Source organism: Camelus ferus, chromosome 1 (assembly GCF_009834535.1).
Source record: "Camelus ferus isolate YT-003-E chromosome 1, BCGSAC_Cfer_1.0, whole genome shotgun sequence".
NCBI classification, from domain to species: domain Eukaryota; kingdom Metazoa; phylum Chordata; class Mammalia; order Artiodactyla; family Camelidae; genus Camelus; species Camelus ferus.
The window spans coordinates 118,227,706-118,252,301 of record NC_045696.1 but is presented as its reverse complement, the minus strand read 5'-3'; the positions used below and the strand labels follow the sequence as shown (position 1 = coordinate 118,252,301).

Sequence of the window (24,596 nt, the reverse complement as noted above, 5' to 3'; positions counted from 1 at the left end):
TCTTACAAACATTTATTTTACAATTTATGCTTTAAAGCATAAAACTACAACTATGGTGTGCTATCCATCAGTGGAGAGACACAGACCTCCTATGAACATAAAGCAAAAAGAATGGTAATTTAAAACTCTGGTAAACACAAAGAACTAAACACATGCAGAAAAAAAAAACACGGTAGAAATATGAAGCAAGATATAGTATGATTTTGAGAAGATGAAGAAAAGTAAGAAATCTCCTGTTCTAGAAAACAATGTCCATTGGTCGATTAGTTCTGGAAGGAAAGCAGGTATGTGATGAACTGAATTGATACATAATCGTTAAATAAGAAATACTGGATGTAATCATTTCTCTTCAATGTTACTTTGCTGAAAGTCATTCATCACTGTCATACTCTAATCACCAAAAAATGGAAAATCACAAGTGTTGACAACACGTGGAGAAAATGGAACCCTCATACATTGCTGGTGGGAATATGAAGTGCTGCAGCTACTGTGGAAAATAATTTGGTGGTTCCTTAAAAAGGTAAACAAAAAATTACAACGTGACCCAGCATTTTACTCCTAGGCATATACCTAAAAGAGCTGATTTAGGTACTCAAATAAGTATATGTAAATATAAATTCACAAAAGCAGTCTTCACAATAGCCAAAAGGTGGAAGTCAACTAAATAATTATATATACAATGGAATATTATTCAGCTATGAAAAGGAGTAAAGTACTGACATATGCTACACCATAGATGAACCTTGAAAACAGCATGCCCACTGGAAGAAGCAACACAAAAAATGTCACATATGATTCCATTTATATGAAATATTCAAAAATAGATAAATCCTTAGAGACAGAAAGCAGACTGATGGATATCAGGAGTTGGCAGGAGGGCAGAATGAGGAGAAACTGTTTAAAGGGTAAGGCATTTGACCCTGGTGTGATGGAAACATGTGGAATGAGAGACAGCGGTGGTTGCACAACACTGAATGTACTAAATGATACTGGATTATTCACTTAATTTTATGTTATATAAATGTCACCTCAATAAATTATTCCCAAAAAGATACTCTATTTTTAGATCAGCCTTTTCCTATTTTCTTACTTACAGAGTATTAAAAGGTTTCCATTATCTTCTTGAATTATTGGAAGGATCTTAGGACTAAATATTTATGGTTTTGAAAAAACATTTATCTAAAGTTCACTAATCATTAATGCTTCATTTCATTTATTTCCCTCTGTTTAATTCAAGTCACAAAATTTTAAATGTAATACTTTAAAAATACGTATCAGTTCATCACTACAAGGTAGGGTTAGGGATTTTTTGCTTGCTTCTTTTTTACATTATTTTTATTTTATTCAGCTCTATGGAGGTACAACTGACCTCAATATAATGTAGTAAAATTGCAAGACATTTAAAGTGTGTATTGTGATGATCTGATGTATGTGTACATTGTAAAATGGTTCCTATCATCTAATTAATTAAAATATGCACTTTTGATGGGGTGAAAACATTTAAATTCTACTCTCCTAGTGAATTTCAATTATATAACACAGTGTTATCAACCATATTCACCATGTTACACATTAGCTCCTCAGACCTTATTCGTCTTGCAGCTAAAAGTTTGTACCTTTTTTTTTTTTTTTACTTACTTCTATTTCCCCTAACCATCCAGCCCCTAGTAACTACTTTTCCACTCTCAGTTTCTAAGAGTTTGAATTTTTCCCTCAGTTTTTTATAGATTCCACATGTGATACCATGCAGTATTTGTTCTTCTCTGGCTTATTTTACTTAGCAAAACACCTTCAAGATTCATCCATGTTGTTGCAAATGGCAGGGTTTCCTTCCTTCTCAAGGCTGAATAATACTCCACTGTATATATGTACCATATTTTCATTCTCCATTCATCCATGTTGGGCACTTAAGTTGTTTCCATATCTTGGATATTGTGAATAATACTGCAATAAACATGGGAGTAAAGATACTGCTTTGATATTCTGTTTACATTTCCTTTGGATATATACCCAGAAGTTAAATTGCTAGATCATAGACTAGTTCTATTTTTACTCTTTTAAGGAACTTCCATACTGTTTTCTATAGTGGCTACACCAATTTACATTCAAACTGACAGTGCACAAGGGTTTCCTTTGCTCCACAACCTCACCAATACTTCTTATCTCTTGTCTTTTTAATGATACAAATTGTGACAGCTGTGAGGTGACATCTCCTTGTGGTTTTGATTTGCATTTCCCTGATAATTAGTGATGCTGAGCATTTTTTTATGTACTTGTTGGCCATCTGTATGTCTTTGGAAAAAATGTCTATTCAGTCCTTCTTTTCATTTTTTAATCAGATTGTTTGGTTTTCTGCTATTGAGCTGTGTGAGTTCTCAATGTATTTTGGATATTATCCCCTTATCAGATGTATGGTTTACAAGTATTTTCTCCTATTCATTAGGTTGCTGTTTCATTTTGTTGATGGTTTCCTTTGCTGTGCAGTAACTTTTACCTTTGATACACTCCAACCTACTTGCTGATTTTTTATTTTGTTGCCTCTGCTTTTGGCGTCAAATTTAAAAAATCACTGACAGGACCAATGCTTCTAGGAGTATCATGGCTTCATATTTTATGTTCAAGTTTTAATCCATTTGGAATTGGTGTTTGTGTATGGTATAAGATAGGGATCTAATTTCGTTCTTCTGCCTATGGCTGTCCAATTTTCCCAACACTATTTATTTAAGAGACTTTCCCCAATGAATATTCTTAGCTCCTCTGTAAAAAAATTAACCTTCTATGGGTGGGTTTATTTCTAGGCTCTCATTTCTGTTCCATTAATCCATGAGTCTGTTTTTTAATGCCAATATCATACTGTTTAGATTATTATAGCTTTGTAATATAGTCTGAAATCAGGAAGTGTGATGTCTCCAGCTTTGTTCTTCTTTCTCAGGATAGCTTTGGCTATTCAGGGTCTTTGTAATTCCATACAAATTTTAGGACTGCTTTTTCTATTTATGTGAAAAATGTCATTGGACTTCTGAAAGAGATTTCATTGAAAATGTAGTAGTATGGGTAATACTTTGGGTAGTATGGACATTTTAACAACATGAATTATTTCAATCCATGTGCACAGAATATTTTTCCATTTATTTGTCTTCTTCAATGTCTTATAATATTCATTGTACATATCTTTCATCTCCTTGGTTAAATTTATTCTCATGTTTTATCCTCTTTGATGAAATTGTAAATGGGATTTTTTCTTAATTTCCCTTTCTGATATTTCATTGTTAGTGTATAGAAATGCAAAGGGTTTTTACATATTGATTTTATATCCTGCAATTTTACTGAATTTGTTTATTACAGTTTTTTGGTGGAGTTTTCTATATACAATATCATACCTCTGCAAATACAAACATTTTTACTTCTTTCTTTCTAATCTGAGTACCTTTTACTTGTTTTTTGTTTTGTTTTGTTTTGTTTTGTTTTGTTTGCTTGAATTTTCTGGTTAGGACTTTGAGTATTATGCCAAATAAAAGTGGTGAGATTGGTTCTTTGAATATGGGGGACATATTTTTATCGTTCATTTTATTAATGTGGTATATCACACTGATTGATTTGTGGATGTTGAACCATCCTTGCATCACTGAAAATAATCCCAGGTGATTAAGGTCTATGATTCTTTAATGTACCACTGAATTAAGTTCAGTTTGGCTTATTGAGGATTTTTGCATCTGTGTTCATCAAGGATACTGGCTTGTAATTTTCTTTTCTTATAGTACCAAGTTTTGGTATCCGGGTAATCCTTGCTTTATAAAGTAGCTTTAGAAGAGTTCCCTCCTCTCTGGTTTTTTTTGGAAGAGTTTGAGAAGAACTGACATGAATTGTATTTTAAATGTTTGCTGGAATTCACCAGTGAAGTCATCTGGTTCTGAACTTTCTTGGGAGGTTTTTGATTACTGACTCAATCTCCTTATTAGTAATTGGACTATTCAGATTTTCTATTTCTTCATGATTGACAGGTTATAAATTTCTAGAAACTTAACTATTTCTTCTAGGTTGTTCAATTTGATGGTGAATACCTGTTCATAGTAGTCTCTTATGAAACTTTGTATTTCTGTGATAGTAGTCCCGACCCCCCACCCCCAGTATATCTAGCTAAAAGCTGATCTATTTGGTTTTAGTTTTTCAAAAATCAGCTCTTTGTATCTTTGATATTTTCTGTTGTTATTTTAGTCTCTATTTCATTTATTTGTGTTCTGTCTTTTCCATTCTTCTACTAATTTTATGTTTAGTTTGTTCTTCTACTAGTTCTGTGAGATGTAACATTAGCTTGTTTATTTGAGTTTCCTGTGTGTGTTTTTTTTTCAAATTGAATAAAAAAGTCTTTAAATTCTATAGTGCTTTACAATTTTCAAAAGTACCAAACACACAATTTCATATAATGCTAAAATAGCCCTTTTTCTCCCCTATCCCTATACTGCCACTCCTCCCTTCCCTCTCTCAGCTGGTAACCACTAGGTTATTCTCTATATGTGTGAGTCTGCTTTTTTTTGTTGTTTGTGTTATTCATTAGTGTGTTGTATTTTCTGCATATAAGTAATATCATACAGCATTTATCTTTCTCTGTCTGACTTATTCCATTCACCATAATGCCCTCCAATTCTATCTATATTGCTGCAAATGGAAAAATTTCATCCTTTGTTATGGCTGAGTGGCATTCTAGTGTGTGCATGTGTGTGTGTGTGTGTGTTCCACTGTATATATGCCACATATTTATCCATTCATCTGCTGATGGACACTTAGATTGCTTCTATGCCTTGGCAATTATAAATAATGCTGTTATGAACATTGGGGTGCAAGTATCTTTTCAAATTAATTAGTGTCTTTGGTTTTTTTGGATACATATATACCCAGAAGTGGAACTGCTGGGTCATATGGTAGTTCTATTTTAGTTTTCTGAGAAACCTCCATATTGTTTTACACACCAATTCACATTCCGACTAACAGTGTATGAGGGTTTCTTTTCTCCCAGATCCTCACCAACATTTGTTATTTGTGTTCTTTTTGATGACAGCCATTCTGACTAGTGTGAGACGATATCTCATTGTGGTTTTGATTTACATTTCCTTGATGATTAGTGATGTTGAGCATCTTTTTTTGTGCCTGTTGGCCATCTGCATTTCCTTTTTGGAAAAATGTCTATTCAGTTCTTATGCCATTTTTAAATTGGGTTGTTGGTTGTTTTGATGTTGAGTTGTATGAGCTGTTTATATGTGTTGGATATTAACCCCTTATCAGTCATATCACTTGCAAATATCTTCTCCTATTCAGTAGATTGTCTTTTCATTCTGTTAATGGTTTCCTTTGCTGTACATAAGCTTTTACATTTAATTAAGCCCCATCTGTTTATTTTTATTTTTGTTTTCTATGCTTTAGGAGATGGGTCCAAAAAATTATTGCTGCAATTTAAGTCAAATAGTGTTCTGCCTATGTTTTTCTCTAGTTTTATAATATTTGGTCTTACATTTAGGTCTTTTATCCATTTTGAGTTTATTTTTGTATATGGTGTTAGAGAATGTTCTATTTTCATTCTTTAACATGTAGCTGTCCAATTTTCCCAGCACCACTTCTTAAAGAAACTATCTTTTCTCCATTGTACATTCTTGTTTCCTTTGTCTTAGATTAACTGACCATAAGTATGTGGGTTTATTTCGGGGCTATTCTGTTCCATTTATCTATGTATCTGCTTTTGTGCCAATACCATGCTGTTTTGATTGCTGTAGCTTTGTAGTATAGTCTGAGGTCATGGAGCATGATTTCTCCAGGTCTGTTCTTTTTTCTCAGGATTGGTTTGGTTATTTGGGGTCTTTTGCGTTTCTATACAAATTTTAAAATTACTTGTTTTATATTTGTGAAAAAATGCCACTGGCATTTTGATAGGGATTGCACTGAATCTGTAGATTGCTTTGAGTAGTATATTCATTTTAACAATATTAATTCTTCCAATCCAAGAACATAGTGTATCTTTCCATCTGTCAGTGTCATCTTCAGTTTCTCTCATCACTGTCTTACCATTTTTTGAGCACAGGCCTTTTATCTCCTTAGGTAGGTTTACTCCTAGTTATTTTATTCTTTTTGATGTGATGTAATGAGGATTGTTTCCTTAATTTCTCTTTCTAATAGTCTCTTGTTAATGTACAGAAATGCAACAGATTTCTGTGTATTAATTTTGTATCCCACAACTTTACCAAATTGATTGATGAGCTCTAGTAATTTTCTGGTGATGTCTTTAGGAATTTCTGTGTACAGCATTATGTCATTTGCAGTGACAGTTACACTTCTTCCTTTACAATTTGGATTCCTTTTATTTCTTTTTCTTCTCTGGCTGCTGTAGCTAGGATTTCCAAAACTATTTTGGATAAATGTAGCAAGAATGGACATCCTTGAGTTTTCTTTTTCTTAATGTAAGTTAATGTAAGTGTTTATCACTTTGAACTTCCCTCTTAGAACTGCTTTAGCTATACTGGATTAGGGCTAATTTTTATCTTCTTTTTACTTTTACATATGTACCAAACTTTGTAACAAAACATATTACTTTTATATAAAAATACTTGCAATTCATTAAAAGGGTAAAAGTCTTAAAAAAAATGGGAATGAGTACAAGAAGAGACTACTTTGGGAAAGGGTACATGTTATTCTAAGCTGATATAAAGGACTTTAAAAGTTTAACATATTTTAAGCCAAGAATGATTTGAGAGCATCAGCATGCACATACAACTTACACAGACAGAAAGAACAAGAAGAGGATAAAGAAATATACACCTTACTATAAAGGAATGATTCTATCAAGGATTTGTCCTCCTTTTCAATTTTGAGATCTGAACATAGGTATCACAGATGAACCAAGTAAGTGCTCCAGTGTTTCCCAGCAGTTGCACAGTTCTTTCCAAGTCAACTGACAGCTAGTAGCGAGAGAAGCACAGGAGAGACAGGAGAAAAGGCAGCTTGACTGAGACAGAAAACAAATTGCCTGATTCCATTTATTTTTCCTACAAGTCAATCGTGAACAACCATACAAGTGATCTCAAGTATGGCTTTTGAAATTGCAAAGCTGATCCATTACTGAATAGGGAAATACATTTAGTTATGGGCACCAGCATATATTAAATGAAGTATACAAAAACAAATGTAATAGAAGAGAGTACAGCATATATTGCAAGTAGCCAGGGCAAGAACTGCTTCAACTTCTGTTTGTTTCATTTGTATATTTATACCTGTGGAAAATCACTCATAAATGTAAAATTTATTGCTTATTATAGATTGTGGTAAAAAAAAAAGTGAGATGCCTTCAACTGTAAGTTTAATCATTCTAATTTTGCTACTCCAACAAATTTAATGAATATCAGGAAGTAGGGAGGTAGGTAGGTAAGAAAGAAAACAAGAGAAGAAAAAAGAAAAGAGCTATGGATACAGTGTTCAGCAAGAGAAAAGTGCTACAAGTCTGCTGGTGGGAAAACACTTTTGAAGCCCCCATGCAAACTCAGTTAAAAGAGAAAGAAAACAATGAGTTAGCGAAGATTGGAATCTTCTGGTGGATAGATACAGGAAATGGAAAGAAGCTGATCAGAGAACTCTGAGTAACTGCATTCAAGGGCAACATTATTCCCTGAAAGAGCCTACAATGTAAATCAAGCAGAAGTGTATAAACACACATATATAGGTACAAACACACATGCACACACACACAATTTTTTTATACACAAACCTATGCAAGACATTACTATAATAAGTGTATTATGAAATGAATGTTTATCTCCTCCCTAAAACTCATATGTTGAAATCTTAATTCCTATTTTATGAGGAGTGAGGCTCTTGGGAAGGCTTTAGATCAAGAGGATGCAGCCCTCATGAACGGGATTAGTGCCCTTAAAGAAGAGACCCCAGAGAGCCCTCTCATTCCTGGAACCATGTGAGGATACAGCAAGAAGACATCCATCTATGAAACAAGTGGGTCCTCAACAGACACCAAATCTGCTGGCACCCTGATCTTAGACCTCCCAGCCTCTGAAACTGTGAAAAAATAAATTTCTGTTATTTGTAAGTCACCCTTATGGTATTTTTGTCACAGAGGCCCCAGTAGACTAAGACAGGTATTAATAGCACTGAATTTTGAAATGCATGTTTTGAATAAATATATGCTTACCTTTCAGGAAAACTTCACTGATCCACTTATCAAACTGACACGTGAAAATGCATGCTCTTGTTCTGGGGCCCAGACAACTGCAGGCTCTAGGCAGCAGAGTTCTCCAGATAAAGTCTTAGTTGGCCGAGAGGGAGCAAAGAAGAATCAAGAACTAGAGGTCGGCTGAGTTCTCCCTCAGCTGAGCTCCTGGAAAAACAGAGAGTACCTAGAAAAATAAAGAAAGAAAATAACTTCAAATATTCCTGTCTCCAAACAAAAGAATCCTAAACCAACACAAAAACATAAAGAGCAGGCTGAAAAAATTTATGTCATAATATTTTAGGCTCTTAGAGGGCAAATGTTAGCCTACTTCTTAATCACTCTTTCCACCATTTATTTTATCTCCTGGAAGAAAGAAATTCATTTTATAATACCTACAACAAAAAGCATTATAATACAAAAAAAAAATCCAAAACTCTTCAACACAAAACAAATCACCTGTTACCAGTTTGTTTCATTGAAATGAAATGGAAGTGCTCAAATAAGGAATACACTATTTTCATACACAGTAAAATAATACCAAGTATCAAAATCACATAAAGTAAGAAATGGAAATTAGACATTTGAAAACAAATGTGAAAAAAATTCCACTGAAAATGGATTCCAAAGCATTAATAAAACATAAAATTAGAATACAGATGTATCAGTGTGGCAAGTAAATATTACTGGTAAATTAAAAATTAATTTCCATAGCTTTTTTTCCTGGAGAAAAAGAAAAACATATATCACCTTTACTAATATACTTTAATATACTTTCACAAATTATATCTGACATAGATATATTTCTACATAAAATCTGCAAGAATGAAAACTGAATTTCTTCAATAACCATACAATTTAAGTAAAGAAACTCTTAATAATAATAAATTACTAAATATATTAGTATCATTCCTTTCTAGATTTCATTCTGTATTAGTTCACCTTACTCACAATAAAGGACAACAGCAGTTGGGTAATATAATGTAAAATATAAATCGGAAACACAGAACTGAAAAAAATTATGATAATACATGTAACTGAAACCTACTGGGAGTCAAAAGAAATTAATTACTTAAAACACATTTTAGTATCACGTGCTACTAAATCAAATAACAAAGTACGATTTCTAAAGACTACAAGTGAGTGTAGCATTGATCTCTAGACAGATTTCCAGAAACTGTTTTATGTCCCTGTACAAAAAATAGTTCATGTTTTGTTTGTTCGTTTGATAAAGGGAATGATTTATTACATTCTGTTATAGCATTTCCTTATTTTAACTTTCAATCTTATCTGAAAAGTTACAAACAACATGTTTCTAAATTATATAATATATGTATGGAAAATATCTAGATATTGTCAGCAGCTCCTCGGACAGCAATACAGTCACAAGGTTTTTCTGTACAGCTTAACTAAAAATTGCTACACCGCTAAAATAAAGCATGTCTCTATTTCTCAACTTTCCCCTGTATAAATAAAGACCATTTTTATTCTATGTATGGCCCTTCAGAGTGAAAGCCATTCAAACATCTTTCAACTATTACAACATATGTGTATTTCCTGAGTGTGGAACACAATACAGACTGTCATACTACCGTGTCAGTACTATTCAGAGAATGACGGCTATTTCTTAAGGTACAACAGTAACCAAAGAAAACACGACACTACCATCAGTGTCCTGAGTAGTTGTAATTTGTTTTGTTTCCAAATACACACTATACAATTTTACATTTCTTCTAACTGCTGGGATCATAATTTAATTTCTTGTCCTGACAGGACATGTCCAATAAAAGATTTCACTGACATACTATCAAAGAAACCAAGAAAGAAGGAACAAGACTGTGGGAAGAAAGAGGAAACACACAAGACAGTCTGTGCAGTAAGAGTGTATGTAACACCCAGACTTGCTCAGCAATCCACACACAGGAGTGTTTACCACAGTCTCACTGAAAGGATATACCAGTTCTTCTTTTAGTTATGCTCTACGGAATTGCATAAACATTGAGAAATCTAGAAATAGACATACACATGCACATATAAAAATTATTGTCAGTGTATAAGTTACTGCTGCCCTGGGACTGCAATAATTTATGTAACATCTGTTTTCATATTTTTCTAATTTTTTTCCTAATTAACATGCATATTTAACGCATAAATGCTCAGACCACCTCTTTTTTCTGCTGACTGTGCCTCTTTATTTTTGAAGTTGTGCACTCCTAGGGAGAATACAGGATAGATGGAAACCAAAATCTTATTGAAAGCACTAATTTTAAAATGTAAACAACAGTACTAAACCAATTTTCAAGAAAATACTACAACCTTAAGAGTTTTCACAAGAACATTTCAATTTGCTAACAATAGTCTTAGAGTATAAACTAAGGTCCAAGTACCAAAAAGTAACATAAAAGCACAATTTCAGTATTATATTGATCTTTCCTATTTTTTCTAACTTTTATAAGTTGAAAACTTTTTATAACATCTATGATTTCCTGTCTTCGTAAATTTTGGTAGCATTTAAAAATTTTTATACCTTAGGCAACTAACATAAAAAAATACATTCCATGTCGTAAACATCAAGAAGTATGCAACCAACTATATCTTTCTTAAATTGTAAACTTCAAATACTGTCCAGATGCAAGGAAAGGGGAAAGTTTTTACTCTAAGTCATTCAAGTACAATCAACTTCTAAAAGCCCACCATCTGCACTTAGAAATTCAAAATGCAAAGTACTACTAGTCTTTATTTAAGTAAAATTAGAGGCCAATCAAACCAATGCTACAATAACAAACATTCCCAAATAACAATGCTAAACACGCCAACACGGTGACTTTGTGTGTACTTACCTCACTTTAGGAATTAATCACTTTGTATTGGATTTAATTGCCTAGTTATGTACTTTGGTCAGTCATTTAATATTTCTCATCTGCTGCCAGGGCTGTTCTAGGCCTTACAGACACTGAAATTGGCTCAGCCCTCACAGAACTTACAATTTATTTGGGGAAATAGTCTCCAACAACCACGCGAATACATAATTACAGAGACAAATGCTATTAAAAATACGGGAGATATGAGAGATTTCCCGCCATGAGATTTTGTAACCGGAGACTTGACTTAGCCCAGAGGGCAGCAAAGACCTCAAGAAAGACTGTCTGAGACGAGATCTGAAAGGGACAGGGAGCATCCCAGAGTGGACCCGTCAAGTGCAAAGGTGTAAAGCAGGTACGAGATAAGCATATAAGGTCAGAAGAGAGGAGCAGGAGGCCAGGCAGCTGGAGAGGGAGTGCCCATGAAACAAAAGGGGCAGAACAAGTCAATAAGGCAACGTTCCTGAAGGGTTTTAAATAAGGCATGACATTCAACTGTATTTTGAGAAAGTATCAAATTTGGCTGAACCATGGAGCGAGGCAGAGGAGGTACAGGCCAGGAGGGAGGTGACAGCAGCGGAGACTAAGGTGATGATGGTGCAGGCGAAGATGGAAAGGCAGAAGGAGACTTGGGGGTAACAATCAGCAGAATTCAGTGAAAGGTTAGAGTCTGTGGAGGATGTGGCTGGATACAATTCCATCCACTGGGGGAAGGAACCTTAGAAGAAGGGTGCAGGTGTCGGAAGAAAGAGCCCAGGTTTAGAGTTGGACGCGCCAAAGGGTTAGCAGACAGAAGTGTCCTGAGGCATTTCAGTATGCACATCTGGAGCTACAAGAAGAGTGTGGAGCTTTAAGAAGAGTCTGGGATAGCACCAAATTTAGAATTTACCAGGATATGGGTACTAAAAAAAATAACTGAAGAAAAGAGGCATATATTATTTTCCCAATGGAAAACCCCTTCACATGCCTAGTATCTTCCTGGTGACTAGCTACCAACCACATCAGAATAGGAAAACCTATATTTCCTTATCTGATAAATTCATTTATCCTAAAATTGGTCAACTCCATAAGGCATATTTGCCTTGCCTTAAGTTGCTGAAAAATGGTCATCATTTATTAGACTGCCTACTCTGGGACAGAACTATAAAAATATGCTGAAGCTCTCCAAAAATGTGGTTCAGATGATTAATCCTCACAATAACCTTACAATTTTACAATCATCATGCCTGCTCTTAAGACGAGGACATTGAAGTTTGGGAAGGTATAAAGTCACTGGTAAAGCCAGTAAGTGACAAAGGCACACTTCCAACCCAAGGCGCCCTAAACCCACAGCTCGCTAAAAAAGTATGGCTGAGAGTCTGGGCTTTATGAAAACTGTGAGCCATGTTGTACACCTGAAACTTACATAACACTGTAAATCAGAAAGAGTCTGGGCTTTAAAATCAAATCAACCTCAGTTCAAATCCTGGTCCCAGAAGACCAGTTAAGCCCTCTTATGTTTCCTCACCTATAATTCCTCCCGCGCTAGAAAGCAGTAACGTATTAGGACACATGTGAAGGCTCTGGGCTGGGCATCACCAGTAACATGACGTGTTCCTTCACCACAGGAGCGTCAGCTGAAAGAGGACTTGGAACAAAGCTTGACCCTGGTGGCTCTGGAGAGCTCCCAGCACCGGGCACGGCAGGTCATCAGGACAGCCGCCTCAGCTCACCCGTGTTCCTCCTCCACCTCGGGACCAGTAGCTTCCATCAGAAGAGAGGAAGCCAGTGTCCTAATGCTGTCAGCAGAGAATTCAGCAGTGGTTCTATAACTTCGGTGTGCGTAAAAATCACCTGAGAAGCTTCCTAAAATAGAGATTCCTAAGCAGACCCTACCAAAGATTTGGATACAGCAGTGGGACAACAAACACTTTCCGTTTTCCAGGCAAGCAATTGGTAGATTATTTGTTGAACATATATAGTACTTCACTTAGTCCAATTAAGTTATACCCAACTTAAATATAAAAATTTCAAGTATGTTTTCTGAACAACTATCAAGGTTCCTTTTTCAATAGAAAGAGGGATGATTTTTAAAAAGCAGTTTTAACTATACACAAAATGTCTCCATCAAATTTGATTTTCCTTAATACAGATTTTACTCTTGTGATGAAAACTAAGTCATTTAGGGATTTACATGTCAAGAGACACAGGAACATTTAAGTGAGATGAATGGTTCAGAAGGAAAATTTTATTGCAAAAGTTAACCACTGGTTAAACAAAACATATTGTTGATTAGTAAAGAATCTTAAAAATATATAAGAAGGCCTAATACAGTTATAGTTCACTCCTCCCCAAAAGTGAAGAGCTCACATGTAACCCTTAGTGACACCAACGGATGCTAACATATACTGGTACCAAAGCAGCAATGAAGACAGGAAACGTCTACTATATTTCCAGATACTCCAGATCACCTAGAAAATTAAAGTATGCCCATCTTCCCTTCTACATGGACTACAACTATCACTGTGGAAGTATGCATTCCAGTCACTGTCCCAGCAGCCCCTCTGACCTGACCTACCAGCAAGGCACACTGAGTCAGGGCTGCCCCAACAACATTCCAGAGCCTGAGAGGTTCTAACAAATCCCAGTACTCCAAACATTCACCCAAGGGTAATTTTTTTTAAAATTGTAATTGACCACTTCTGGGTATATATCTGGAGGGAACTCTAATTCAAAAAGACACATGCACCCGAATGTTCACAGCAGCACTATATACAATAGCCAAGACATGGAATCAACCTAAATGCCCATCGACAAATGACCGGGTATTTTCTGAATTTTGAATTTTCTGAATTCAAGGTGGATGCTATTCTTTCAAGGCTTATCTGGGAAACTAAATGTGAGCAGTAAAAAGTTTAAAGTTTATTACAGACTGTCTCCTTGTATTCCTTTGAATCAAAGAAAATACCCACTCAGGTTTTGTTTTTTTATTTTTTTAGCCCATGATTTATATTGGAGGCATGATAGAGAAAAGAAAGCTAAGGACAAGAAAAGTTGCTTGAAAAAATACTTTAGCGACAATAACATCAATATTGTATCATGAAACTGATATTTATATGGAATATCTCATTTAATGCTGCCTCACCTACACCACATCCCCCACCAAAACAAACAAAAAACAGCTAAGAAGAACCTAAGGACATTAACTTGCCCATAGTATATGACATTATTTTCTCTCAAACATGCTCATTTTTCATAAACCATAGTTGGTAGCAAGCTAGATCCCAAGCTACCATGAAGTTCCTGACAAAACAGAAACAAAAGTATGTATGACAAAAGAAGAGAAAAACTCTTGTGATCTGAGGATTCTATCTTCTAATATTGCTCTTGATGCCAACACAGTCTCTCTTCTCTACACCCTGATTCAATTAGGATCAAGCTCTGATAACAAGTTCAAATTAGCTTCCGAATAAGAAACAGATTAGTCTCAATCACTCTAAATAAACCAAAAGAAGTTAGGTCATTTCTGAGAGCTGCTTTGGGCACCCAAGAACGGTTCACTCCAGTCTCAAAGACTACTCTAAATGCCCCATGAAAAGTTAGAGAATTTCAGGAACTGCGGTTTCCCTGAGCTGCCGATTCAACCTGACTCCAAGAGATGAACAATTCCATCAGCATGTGTTGGGCTCTGTGCATTTCCTGTGGCAGACGTGAGGCACAGACATCCTTCACAGCACAATAAGGACACAAGCACATTTGCAATTAAAGTATTCCCTTCTTTTCAGTATGCTCCTGTAACTAAGAAAAAATAAATAAAATTTTTGAAATTATTTTAGATTAAACAGGCTGAAACTTTAAATATTATCCATAATTTTATTTCATATTCTAAATTCTCAGTTCCAGACTTATTAAATTATTCCACATCTCATTAACTACTCCTCCTTATGTTATTCCATTTGTTTCAGAGTTCTTTTCTTTTTTTTTTAATCTATTGCCTTTTTGTAACATAACCTGCCTGTCACCTTTTATCCAACAAACACTGTAATTTATCTTGCTCAAACTGCAAAAGAAAAACTCAACCGCAGTTGATTGCACTGGAGGAAAGCCTATGTAAAGTAGTCGCTGTCCCAAGTTCTTCCACAATTCTGAGGCAGCTCTGGTTCTCAGAAAACACAGTGCACAAAAGTAATTAAAACCAGAGAGAGAACAGATAAGTTAGCTCTACAAAGGACTCAATTATTTACCACACATATTTTTTCTGCTCTGTGGCTCGTGACTTTCCCATCACTTACTTTACTACCAAACTACTGTTCCTTTATTGATCGCACTGCCTATTAGCTCCTTCTCAAAAAGAAATAAAAGAAATCTAAACTGGGTAATGTTGTGAGTCATTAGTAGCATAGAAAAATGGTGGAATCAATTATCAGGTACTTAGTGAGGATTTGAGAGGCAATTCCAGTGGTGGGATTGGGTACTAACAACCAAACCAGCACAGCAGCTATAGGAAGAGGACTGAGAGACAAAACTTGAAAAAATGGTGGTACCTGACACAGAAATGGAAGTAAATTTCCAAGGTTTCTAATTTAGCACTTAGGCAGATTATTTGTGCCATGAAAGGAATTAAAAAAAAAAAAAGGCAGGAGGAGAAACGGATAAGAAAAACGGTTTATCAAGAGATAAAGCATGTACTGTATGTTTCACTGCATATTTTTGCCTACCTCAGTTAACTTGCACCCCTGGAAAAGCTATGTCAAGGACAAAAGAAGTAACAAATAATCTCAATTTTACTTCTGCTCACTTTTGTCACAAGTAATCTGAATTCACTGACTAAAATGAAGTTAATAAAATAGATCACACCACTAATTCCACAAGTATTTGAGATTTCATCTTATTTTACAAAGTCTCCTTAGTTGTAAACACACTAGTGCAAGTTGAAAAGTATCTCCAATTGATTACTCTCTTTAAAACTGACAACTTGTGGTCTCTGTAATTCATATAATACCTCACTCTGAGCTACTTATAGGTACAAATAATCCAGCTGAATTTAAAGATTCCAAGCAATATAATATTATGGTCTCAATCGCAAAGAAATTATAAAACTAAGAATATTCAAAATCCCTTAAGAATAAATGCTCTGTAAGATTAAAAGATTATAACTGATGAAATGAAAAGAGAAAAATCATAAATATAATAAGTACAGTATACCAAAACTTTCGGTTTATATAAGCAGAATAGGTTACAAAGATTTTTTTTTTTTAATTCATGTTTTCTACTTTGGATACTGGAAATTAAGCAAGAACTCTCAAGCAATTGGTTAACTACTCTCCAAGGGCAGTAGGCCAAATAAAGCACCCAAATTTTAGGACTTAAAAAGAAAAATGCCCAAAGTCAGTCTTTTAAGAAATGATCCTCAAATTCTTCTGTGTTCATCTTTACAGTTATTTCTCTCACCCAAGTTACATGAAGGGAAGGGTGACAATTAGCTACCATGCTCCTACAAGGACAGTTTCAATAAGGCTTGCTGAAGCCTCCAAACAGGCGGTAACTCTGGTACTTTGGAGGACATCCTTCCAGCCCTCTGTACGGGACCACTCCTTGCATGAGTGAGTGAACACTGGGCCATCTCCAGAGCAGTGTCTGTGGGGGGAAAAACTCTGAAGACTAGGATACTTAATCTAAGACCTTGCTGCTTTTAAAACATGGTGGCCTAATAGTCATTAAATTACCTCTACCTTTCATTGAAAATTTTTAGGAATGTCCTATTTAAAGACTACCAATATGTAAAATGTGCTTGTATACTAAAACCTGCCCTTCTGAGCAATGTCTAATGATATTAATTTCTCAGCCCAGGTTACCTGGGCTGGGTGTCAAGGTGGGAAGAGGATGTCCTCAAAGACTCTTCTCTGTTTTAGAAAATGTCATTGTATTTAATTCTCATAACAGCTCTGTGCAAACATCTTGTTAGTATTCTCTCTCATACAGGTGAAAAAATGTATGCACTGGTAAGCAAATGTATTTAATATCGCACAGTTAATAGATGGTATTTAAACTCAGATCTGTGACACTCCACAAGCCATAGCCTTCACACATCATCATAAGGCCTTCAAGTTTATCTATGAATAATGTAAGTCAAAATCATGTGGTGAATTAACACGACTCCTTTATCTCTACATCTCATTGCAGTGCCTTGGAAACCTACCACTGAGAGTGAGGTTTGTGTCCCCTATAATCAGGGGGACACAAACACAGAAATCTGTGCCTCATGGAACTCAGACATCCATTTTTCTCACTGATTTTCACTCCAAAATACATCATCTCTTGGAATCAGTACTACAAAAAAGCTCTCTGAAAATGTACTTAGCCAAGCTCTGGGCTTCAGTCAATGTGACAGGCATTACTTTAATATTAAACTTTCTAAACAACTAATTCCCAGATAGTTTTTAACATGTTATCCTTGACAGACCATAAGTACATATACATTTGAGAATCAGACTTTTTAAATGGTATTCCTTCTCAAATATCCCTAAACCCACTGTGCAGGTGGCCAGACAAAGCCAAAATACACCCTTAGTCTCAATATAAATATGAGATGAATATACATAAATCCCAGAAAAGTACTATACTAAGAATATACGATAGCAAATCTTCCAGAAAATTCAGACCTGGCCCACCCTACCCCACTCCCAAAGTTGACATAACCAATTGGAAAGGGTTCCGAAGAGATCATTAAAGTACTTTCTAAAGGCAATTCCAGAATTTCCTTATGAAGAACTTGTCACTATTGCCAGAGGGCTAGACTTGTTTTGACACCTAACAGAATTTCTCAGTCAGAATAAGTTTAAAAGGGGCAGTAAGTTTTAGATTAAGCCACTTCTTCTAGCTCTCAGAGGAATAATGTTGACCAGAAAACAAAGCGCTGTGGTAATAAGGTTCAATCATGTATACATTATGTTACATATAAATTATTTTTAGTAAATAGATTTTAATTCTCAAGTATGAGAATTTTTAAAAATAAAGACTAAGTTCAAAAAATATTGTGGTGTATTTTTTTTTTTTAACTGTGATTCCTCTATTCTGACCCTTAGCAGCTTAATCTATTTGGAGCTCTATTTCTAGGATCCAATATCTGGTACCTAGAAATCATTTAACATAACTTTATCAATTTGCTAAGCCATGATATTCTGAATTCAACTGAGGTTTCCACGTGCCCAAAACATCCATCTATAGACTGGTACAGTTCTCTTCAGGGCTAATCTTTCTTCTTAAACAAAAACCTCTCATCAGAGCAAAACCTTTTCGCAAAGCAGCTGAGCTGCATTTCCAATGGACTGGTCTTCCCAGCTTCATATAATTAACAATCTCAGTGTGTCTTTGCATGAATGAGCGATTATTAACTAATTTTTTTAGAGTCAAGCTCTTAAACTACAATAAATACTAGTAACATAACATTATATACTTTTACAAAACCACGCAATTCAAACATACATAAGCAAATTTACAACAGTCTGAGGACAATGAACATAAGAAAATCCCAAAATTTTCAGGACTTCAGGTCTTTGCAGAAATGAATTACATACACTAAAAATTTCTAATTTACCTAGCTTTTAGCAACTAGAATTCTGCTCAACAGAGCTTTGATTTTTCTCAACCTACAATACCATTTTAATTATCCCACAAAGGTTAAATTATGATCAGAAGAAGAAATTTAGGCACAGAAAACAGACCAAGTATTTTTCAAAGGAATAAGGACAGTCTTTTAGTAACCAGAAAATCTGACCATGTAGGAAAACAAAGTTCAGCAAACATAGGGTTCATTTTATCAACTCCTATGATTTACAGATCAATAGAGTGTGTATTATTTCAGGGAGGCATAATGGTAAATATTAACATGTATATATTAACATGCTCAATTGCAACAGACAATCTCATGAGGTTTCTGTGAGTTAAGCAAAAAAAAAAAAAAGGGAAAAAAAAGAAGGGGGGCTTTGTTAACATCTAATAATGCAATACAGAAATTCTGTTTATGCCGTGTGTAATAATAGATGTTTCCATGATACTGAATAGACTTTTCCACACAAAGACGAAGATCATTCACCAAATTATTGTGACTACTGTATTACATTCTGAAAGAAAATGATAAATCATACCAGCCTGCTCCGTAGTGCCAGGCACATTTATCTTGCTAGTCTCTCTCTTCTAAACTATGATAGACTAGAACACAAGAAAAATAGGTCTCTTATTCCATCACTACCCTAGTGCCCACCTCTCTGCTCCTTCCCCTCAGAGTCAATCATAAGCTTCTTAGTAGAGTTTAATTTCCCTCAAATATTTTTATTTTATTATTTTACTCAAATCTTTAGTTATCTCTAATATATGGGCCATGAGAACATTATAATTAATGGTAATGTAAGATAAAGGACTGATACAGAAGTTTAATATGGAAAATTACAGTTAGAAATTATTTTGTGGGAATTTTTATATCATAATTTTTGGAATATACAAATGAAACTAAAATATTAGCATAAGAAATGTTGAATAATTAACTATGAAAGAATGTCCTTCAGAAGAGAAAAGTTAAACATAGCACTTTACAACAGTAAACCATTATAAGGGTTCAGCTCACACATTTTAAAAATCTTTTTGTTAAAGTCCAAACATACACTTTGACAAACAGGTAACTTCTATACTCAACAACAACAAATAACCCCAAACTACTAAATCATATCATGATCCCCAAAAAAGGATCCCAATGTACACCAACAGCTTCAGATAAAACAGGAAATTCCAATTCTGACTACACTGTGCAACACAGTAAGAAAGAGAAGACTGAGAAGAAATGGCTTAACCAAATTCCTCTCCAACAGTAAATTTAATTCTACTGAGGAGAATGATTAACCATGCAAAAACTGCTATAGCTATTAGATTAAAATCAGGTATCTTCCAGAATATCTTTTGGAAAGTAATACACAGATAATATCCTACAGAAGAGAAGTGATCTAAAAAGCCAGGTAACTATTTAAAAAGTAATAATTTTTTACACTGTCGTTATTTGCAAGAAATTTAAACGACTATCATTAGACTGAGATTGTTATAACCCATTCATACAAACTGCAACTTAAAATATTTTCTCAATAACATCTAGTGTGCACTCTAAAAATTTCTGTATATAGTAGTGAATAAAAATGGAATGCAAATTTAATTCATTTTAAAATTTTACATAATGAATGTGTGGGGACTTACAGCCTTCCTTCATTATGACCTACACTTTTACTTGAAATTCTCTATAAATTTGAATCCACATTATCCACTTTCTGTACTCATTCTGATTAATAACTTAATATAACTGAACCTAACTATATATGTTTTATTTTTTATATTTGAAACCTGCAGTTATCAGAGGTTGTGAAGGAAAAGAAACCAAAGTTGAGCTGAAAGGGAGAGAGAGGTAGAGCACATTTGCAAATTCACAGCTGACCCTCTGACTCCCCTGTTTGCTGACTTCTGAAGAGCTACAGTCATTACCACAATCCCAGGATTCAGGACGTACCGGAGTCAAGCAGAAAAATGACTGCTCAATTCTTGCAGAACAGACTAACAATCTCTTTGTTTATGAAGTTTACTGAAGGCTTTCTTTTACTATTTTATGGAAAAGTTTATATCATAATGTTTGGAAAACAGAATGAAATTAAAATAATTAGCATAAGAAATGTTTAATTTAATACAATTAAATATGAGAGAATGTCCTTCAGAAGAGAAAAGTTAAACATAGCACTTTAAAACAGTAAACCTTTATAAGGGTTCAGCTCATACATTTTAAAAATCTTTTCGTTAAAATCCAAACATACACTTTGACAAACATTAATTTCTATACTCAACAACAATGACAAATAACCCAAAACTACTAAATCATATCATGACCCCCAAAAGAAGGATCCCAATACACACCAACAGCTTCAGATAAAACAGGAAATTCCAACTCTGACTACACTGTGCAACATAATAAGAAAGAGGAGAAAATAAAAATACAGAAGATTAGAAATTTATTTTATTTACAGAAAATAAAAATAAAGATTCAAAAATAACAGTTGCCTGTTATACGACCCACTAGGAGCAAAACTATAGCATCTATTGCCATAGAGTCAGAAAAAGAAAACATTTTGATAATATTCAGTGCCATTCATGGTTTTTAAATCAAAATCACATTTTAACCAGAAAACAAGAAAACTACCTTAAAGTGATTAAGTGAGTAAAATGCATCTTTCAAAAATCCACAGCAAACATCATACATAATGGTAACACATCAGGAGCATTGCCCTTTAAAAAAGAGTAAGACACAGATGCCCACTAACACCACTTTTACTAGAGGTTGTACTAAAACTTCCGAGACAGCACAGTAAGATAAAAAATGAAAGGCATAAAGAAGGGAAGAAACAAAGTTGTAATTTTTTCAGTTACAACAGTCAAGACATCAAGATTAACAGACATTTTATTAGATTTAATAAGAGAATATTCTGGAAGTTTGGTGGATACATAATAAGGTTTCAGATTTTGATTTAATATGTTTAGTTTCCCTAATTCATGATTCTCTTTCCCTTTCTGTGTCTTCCGCAGTTGGGTTAAGTCTTCATTAAGAGTCACCAACCAGAACTACAAGAGTGGTAAGCCCTAACATTTGGTAACAACGGGGTAACATACCTCCTTTCTCAGATAGGTTACATTTTCATCACTTTCTAGACCTATATCAAATTGCTGCTCTAATTAAAATATTCTTTTAGTTGCCATTTGTGGCCAGATCATCAGAGTAGGCCAGTATTTCTAGGTATACTCTGAAATATTTCCAATAGATCCTATTTCTTTCCCATATCAGAATAAATCAGTCACAACTCATTATTCTTAGTAAAATAGTCCAATTTACTTAAAATATCACTTTGATGCTGTCGAAAATGAGAGCTCTTTGCCAGGTCCCTGCCCACCACGCAGCCTTCGGGATACTTCTGCACTCATTCCTCACCATTTGTTTTCCCGGCATTTTGCTTCCCACATCTGAGTATCGTGTGAAAATCTGAAATGTTTCACTACGTGCTTCCAGAGGGTTCCCACCATTTACAGATACCATTCCATTTAAAAGGGCCTACTCACCTTACTTTTCATTTCCTATTGCTAATTTGGTTTCCAATCCATGACTGATTTTGTAAATTGTCACTTATTTCACATTTTACAAACTTTTTCAAAGTTTAGCAAAATATTAGCATTATTTGCCTATTTAACTTTTCAAAAACTCTTCCCACTTTGATTATGGGACATTTTTCTTCAACATTATCTTTACAAAAGTCCAAATCTCTTTTTTTAATAACTCCTGCCCTTTTCAAATTACTGAAATTGTCCTCTCAAATGCCAACTGTAATGTCCTTTCCCACGTCTTTATACTCCTTCATTCTCTGCAGTCTTAGTATCCAAGATCTCCTTCCTATAATTCTCTTTCCTCTGTTTCTATAATTTTTTTCCCCAGCAGTAGACCCATTCATTTCTGAGCCTTTTCTGATGCTGCCGCCTTACTAACATACAGGGGGTTCTCCAAGATCTTCCTTTGGCTGTGTCCTTTCTCATTTCATCCATCTTCCTTTTTGTGGCTTAGCAATCTCATTCAAATTTCATGCCATGCCTGCAACTATCACTTTCTGTCCTCATGTATGTCTCTAGGCCTGGCCTGGATCTCAAAAACTAAGACCACAGCTGGCATGTACATAACACCCAAAGTAGACGCTGCCAGTTGGTTGGATGATGCCTCAAATGACTTCTCAAAGCTGCTCTGGACAGTCACTACCTATCGGATGGAGCCAGCCTGAAGAAGAAACCTCCTTACCAAGTCCAGTCATCCTTAAGTGTGTCCACCTGATCATCCACATCAGCACCTTAGACACAATATATCAAATGCAGAACTTGGTAACTTTCTCCAAAACTTTCTATTCCACCTGCTTCACTTTGTAAGGATATCTTGGAGTCTTTAATAATTCTCTTTTGTACCTTCAGATCCACTTTGTTTTCAAATCTTACGGAATAATACTGTGGTATCAATCAAATTTGTCTCTTTTCATTCTCCAATGTCATGTCCTAAAATAAGCACTTAATACCTCTTAACAAAGCTGCTAAAACTGCTAGCTTCCTAACTAGCCTCCCATCTGCAGTCCCTTCCCTTTTTTCCCCCAATCTTACTAAGTGCTGCAAAAGTAATCTGATCATCTCACTTACCTATGAGCATCCAGTGGCCACTCATATTCTTTATTCTTGCAATCAGTAACCTTGACAATGTAGCTGTTAGGTTACTTCTAATCTTACTTGTATGTCTCCACTTTATATATTCTCTCTTTCCCTCTTCTTCTCCCTCTCTCTATTTTTTTTCTACCAAATATAGCGTCTCTATCTTTTACCCATGATGCTTCTTCTGGTTGACAGGGTCTCCCTTTCCTTTGGGCTAGAGGGAACTAGAGAGTGGAGAGATAATCAACACAACCTGATAATGCAGTGGATAAACATGATGAATGAAAAAGAACCAAGGAAGATGCTCAGATTTCCAGCTTCTACAATGAGACATATAATGATCCCAGTCAAATAAAATCGGAAGCATTTGAGGAGGGGGGTTAAAACTTATATTGTGAAATGCTTGTGAAAATTCAAAGTGGAAATGGACACCATGTCAGGTGGACATGCAGATCTTGATCTCAGAAGACAGGTGTAAACTAGAGATGTTACTCTCAGAGTAACTATAATAGTTATCTATAACTGTAATGATAATTTAGCTCATATGTTTGCTTAGAAAGCTAATATACATAAAGTTCAAAAAGAAGATAGAATAGAACCTTTACAAGAGGCCTAGAACATGCCATTAGAAGCCAAGTAGAGAAGGAAGAACCAGAAGACTGACAGGGAACAATAGAAGAATGCGACTTTACAGAAGCTGAGGGGGCAAGCATGTTTAGAAGAAGGCATGGTCTGCAATGCTGAATGCTACTAAGAGGAAGAGTAATAAAGTAAGACAAAGATAGGGGGGAAACGCCCCATTACACTTAATAACATAAAGTCTTGAAGGTGGCTTTAGTTTGGACAATGGAGAAACCACTGGAATTGTTTGAGGAGTGAAAGTGAGAGGTGAGGAAGTGAAAGGGAACAGTTGGTCAGGTAGGGACAACTCCTTCAAAAACTTTGGCTGTGAAAGGGAAGAGAGCTATAATAGACAATGATACATGACAGTGCACGTAAATACACACATAAGTGCTCCGAGTGCCTCTGAAGCCCTTTGAACAGTGCAGTAGCTCATGCAGTTCTCTTTCCTTCCACTGATAGTTCTCAATGTAACACCATTCATCCCTACTAAAGTCAGGAATAAGGCAAGAATGCCCACTATGACCTCTGTTACTTTTTTCTGCACATATTAGTCATTAAAATCAAACCACTAGAATTGTACAAAAAAAAAAAAAAAAAAGAAAGAAAACTATTTGCAGATGACTTGATGCAGATGACATGGAAAGTCCTAGAAAATCAATGATGAAACTTAA

The 24,596-nt window shown here is 35.0% G+C and overlaps 1 protein-coding gene across 7 annotated transcripts in view; it reads right to left on the bottom strand.

Moving 5' to 3' along the window:
- Window positions 1-24,596, bottom strand: part of TBC1D5 (TBC1 domain family member 5) — a 498,574-nt gene that overhangs the window by 367,956 nt on the left and 106,022 nt on the right. For 4 of the 7 annotated variants that reach the window (XM_032488852.1, XM_032488856.1, XM_032488881.1 and 1 more), the window contains one exon: window positions 8,186-8,390. The gene's annotated coding sequence lies outside the window, so the exon portion shown is untranslated. The remainder of the gene's footprint in view (window positions 1-8,185; window positions 8,391-24,596) is intronic. The other 3 variants (XM_032488869.1, XM_032488877.1, XM_032488861.1) reach the window with 1 other exon arrangement.